This window comes from Colobus angolensis, unplaced genomic scaffold (assembly GCF_000951035.1).
Source record: "Colobus angolensis palliatus isolate OR3802 unplaced genomic scaffold, Cang.pa_1.0 Scaffold143, whole genome shotgun sequence".
NCBI lineage: Eukaryota > Metazoa > Chordata > Mammalia > Primates > Cercopithecidae > Colobus > Colobus angolensis.
In genome coordinates, this window is record NW_012114522.1 from 5,989,401 (window position 1) to 5,994,158 (window position 4,758).

General features: G+C 47.3%; 1 protein-coding gene across 1 annotated transcript in view; it reads right to left on the minus strand.

Annotated features, from left to right (window-relative positions):
- The window catches only part of LOC105507090 (solute carrier family 2, facilitated glucose transporter member 9-like), an 83,876-nt gene that overhangs the window by 70,570 nt on the left and 8,548 nt on the right, over nt 1-4,758 (minus strand). The window lies entirely within an intron of this gene.

The window sequence follows — 4,758 nt, forward strand, 5'->3', positions numbered from 1 at the left end:
AAGACTGTCTGGAAACGCCCATCTGATAGGAAGAGACAGCCTATAGGGACCAATGGTACAACTTTTGGCTGGCTCAAGGCCAGAAGGTGGGCATGGGCAGCTGTGCCCCTTGGCTGGCATCATGTTCATGAGCCCTGTTGTCCCTAGGAGAGTGTCCCAGCCTCAGAATCTAGGTACCCAGGTCCTCGAATCAGCTCTTCCTTCCAGTTGCTATGTGACATGCACAGTTCACGTCAGTGAACTTGTCACCCTGTCCCCTGCAGAGCTGCTCCTCCTCCTTCACAGTTCCCTGTCTTAGCATCTGGTACCACCATTCTGTCTGGCTGATGTGCCAGACGCCTGGGAGTTATTCTTGACTGTTCTCTGGGACAGCATATCCCATCACCACTAGCCTCACTCAACCTCATCTGCTTCTCTCCATCCACACTGCCATTACTCTGACCCAACTCATAAGTGGACCAGTCAATCCCTTCAGTCCTGGCTGGGATCCAATTCTTTCTCCATGCTGCAGCCCAAAAGCCTTCTTGAAGCACGCATCATGTCCTCAATGATGTCCCATTGCTTTGGGGTACAAATAAGCCTTCACAGGTACACATTCCCCATCAAGATGTGTGAAAGGTGGCCCTAAGGCTGGACCCAGGCCACAGGAGGGAGGTTTTTTGTTTTTTAAAGTTCAGTTTCCAATATTTACAAATTATGAAATATGACAAATCCAGATTTGTAATATCTCTTGAAAATCAGAAAATCTGTCATCTCTAGGCCAGTGTCTGTGATGGAAACAGTAGGGGCTGCCCTTGTCCCCCAAGCATCCACAGGTCCAGGGAACCCCTCACCTTGCCCATCCTTCCCTGTGCTCATTTACAGCATAGGTGTGGCCCTCCTGCCCACAGATCTGCCTTGCCAGTGGCCTCTCCCTCTCCCTTTCCCTCTCCCCTTCCCCCTTCCTCTCCCTCTCCCTTTCCCTCTCCACCTCCCCCTCCTTCTCTCTCTCCCTCTTCCTCTCCCTGCTCCTGTCATCTGAGTTTTTCTGCCTCTGAACAAACGCCAGGGCCTTCCCCCATACTCTTACCTCTGCTGGAACGCCCCACCCCCATTTCCTCTCTCTTCCTACAGTCCCGCCCAGATAAATCCTACTCGTCCTCAAGCAACGAGTTTAGATGTCACTGCCGCAGGGAAATCACCCCCGATGCCCTACCAGAGGGCAGTGCCTATTTTCCTATCACCTGTGGCCACTGGTCAATCACCCTCCTGGGAGCTCCCAAGGGCAGGGCTACCCTGATGACCTCACCACTCTACCACCAGCAGCCAACCCAATACCTGGCACACAGTAGGAGCCTTCTAAACATTTGTTGAATGACTGGATAAACTTGACGCCTCTGGGTTATTGTGCATACAAGTAAGATGCCATCAACTGGCAGGACAAGATGCGGAAGCGAATGGAAATCAGTGTGGGAGAGGCACAGGTGCACGGTGTCCTGGGATATGCTGAACAGTCACGATTTGCCAGCGATGTTTTCCCAGAGGAAGTCAAGCTTGAGTGGGGCTTGGGAATTTGGGACTTGCAACCATGCCTCCTACTGAAGACGACACTGGTTAGAGAGGTGACTTGACCTGCCCAAGGTCACACAGTCCTCGCAGTCTGAGCAACATTAAGATGTGGGCTGTGCCTGACGTGCTCAAAGCTGTAGCTCCAGCATCAACTCAATGTTTAACAAATGTGGTGAATGAATAAATAAAGGATGAAGACAGAGGTTGAAGAAAGACCTTAAGGACTCAAGCAGCGGAAAGAACTTGATATTGATTTATAAACAAAGAGGAATTTGGAAATGATCCCCAAAGAGAAAAGCTTAGCTCTACTGAGGCAAGTATTTATTTGCTTTTTTATTCCTAAAGGACAATAGCACTCTTCATTAACTTTTAAATGTATTTTTGTTTAGGGAGCTGAGGCTGTTATCTTGTTTTTATTGTCAACACGTGGTGGTTATTTTGAGAATTTTAAAATATCTTTAAAAACAAAAAGCAAAAGAGTCTCTTTAGTTTGGAACCTCACTTAGGTAGAGAGACTGTTTCTAACACATGCAATTAATTACAGAAATCGTCACGCATATGACAACCACAGATGTAAAATGTGAGTTGTTTCTGTTTTTGCAAAAGAAGAAACTAAAGTTATAGCCATAATAACCCAGAATGGTCATAATAAAAGATCAGAAGCAGATGCCTCTGAGGTGACCTCGACTGGCTGAAATATAAAAAGTCACTTTTAATATCACAGAAAAGTACACTTAAGAATGGTCAAAATGGTAAATTTTACGTGGATTTTACTACAATAAAAAATGTTCAAAACATTGAAAATTTGTTTGAAAAATGTAATGCAATGATTCCTCCACTTATAAAACCTTCCACTGAATGCGAAAGGAGCTGGCCCTAGAGTCAGTGAGGCTCAGCAGCTGGGACAGAAAGGACCCCGTGGGGAAAACTAGCCCCTTCTCTCCAGAGCTCCCACATTCCCAGAAACACCAGTGTGATCCGTCCTTGGCTGTATAAGACACACCCCATACGTGACTTTGGAAGTACACAGACCCGGGTTCTGGTTTCAGCACCAATATGTCCTTGTTCATGAGAGCTCTGTCCCTTACCTCTCTTTGCTTGCGTCCAAGGCTGCATATCTGAGCTACTCACAAAGTAGTTGTTAGGATTTGAGCAGCATAACAAACGGGTCTTTTACATAACTGCTCTAGGACTTGCGAATTCGTTTTGTTTGCCCCCTGCTGCTAGAACTCAGCTCCACAGGAAGCTGTTTGTCTGTTGTGCACTGTTCATACCTAGAACAGTCTGGCATGCAGTGGGCATTCGACCATCATTAGTGGTTTAATCTCTGCCCGCCCTCCTGCCCCGCCTGTGTGAGTGGGAAGGGAGCGCCCCTGCATCCCTGGGAGGCTTCCCTTGGGAGGAATCCTAGCAAGTCCAGTGGCCTCTGCTTCCACCACGGTCTTGAACACACCCATTCCTCTTTATCCCCATGTCCACCACCTCAGTCGCAGCTGCATCCTTCCCTTACCACGTGTACCAATAGCAGCAGCCCTCTGCCTCTCTCCTCCCCACCCTTCCCACTCTAGTCTACACCCACCGCCTCCACCCCAGAGCCACCTTCTAACACTGATCTGGCCACGTCACCCTCCAGCTCCAGTGCTGCCCAGGGCTTCCTATTCCCCCAGGGTGAAGTCTGTGGTGGCTCAGTGAACAGACGCTTCATCTCTCACCCTCCCCATGCTTGTTCTCTCCTCAGCCCCAAAGCTGTCTGAGTTCTTTCCCAGGGCTGCGCCCCATCTTGAGCCTTTTCTTTACTGATTTTCTTTCTCTGGTATATCCTCTCTCCCAATCCCCATCATCACCTGCCTAACTCCTGCTTACCCTTCAGGAGTCCATTTAGAGGCCACCTCTTCTGAAAAGCCTTCCTTGATTTTACCCCACCCCATTCAACCTGAGTGAAGTGTTTCTTTTCTCCCTGCCAAGGCCACACAGCAAGTAAATCATTGAACTGGGATTCAAATTCAGGCCCACCTTCTCCCAAAACAGCAAGCCAAACCCAGAAGACTCTAATTACTTACTTATTCAGGAAAAAAGAGACTCAAGAATGAGGTAGAGCTAAGTTAACATCTTGAAAACACGCCCAAAATATATTAAATGAAAACACGAGGTTGTAGATCAATGCATATGGCACAATTCCATCAAAAACACAATAAACTATAGATGTTTATATAGGTTTTTAAAGCACAGAAGATGCCCAAACAAACACAAATTGAGCTATTAATGATAATTATTGGGTGGGTGAACTTAAACATTCTATAAGATTTCAATTTGTTATGTATTCTTTATGTCCTTAAAAAAATTAAACTCAAAGGAACTCCACAACTTTTCTCCAATAATAAGTAAGAGGCTTGAACACCAGGAATTGCAATATACAGGGACCAGCTTTTGGAGAAAAGGCTCCTTCCTGCAGTGGTAACATGAGATGAGGGCAGATGTGGTTGACCAGGGAGCCACACTCACCTTTCCCAGCAGCTCGGGCAGGCCCAGCAGCTGCCCAGTGAACATGCCAATGCAGATAAAGATGGTGGTTACCTGCCCCAGAGAGCCACGGATCTCCTTGGGTGAGATCTCACTGAGGTACATGGGGAGCACACTGAGGGCGATGCCTGTAGAAGCAGCATAGCAGCAGTTAAGAGAGCTGTCTTCCTGAGGGAGCCGCACTCTGGTTACAGTGCCTCTCTTGGCTCTGCTTTGCCCTGGACGTTAAATAGCACTGTAGCCACAGCATCTTTCCCAGCACTTTGCACAAACTGCCAAAGCTTTCTCATGCACTTCATAATTTAATCCCTAAAGTATGACTGGAGGTGCATTTCAGAGGACAGGACACAGCTGATGGTGTTGGTGGAGGTGATGGTATTGACAGTGATAATGATGGTGATGGTGATAACGGTGGTGGTGGTGGTAGTGATGGTCATGATGGTGATGATAATGATGGTAGTGGTGATGGTAGTAATGGTGATGGTGGTGGTGGTAGTGATGGTGATGATGGTGATGGTGGTGGTGATGATTGTGATGATGGCTGTGGCAATGATGATGATGGTGATAATGGTGGTAGTAATGATTGTCATGATGGTGACGATGGTGATAGTAGTGATGACGATGATGGTAATGTTGATGGTGGTAGCAATAGTGATGATGATGGCAATGGTGATGACGATGGTAGTGATG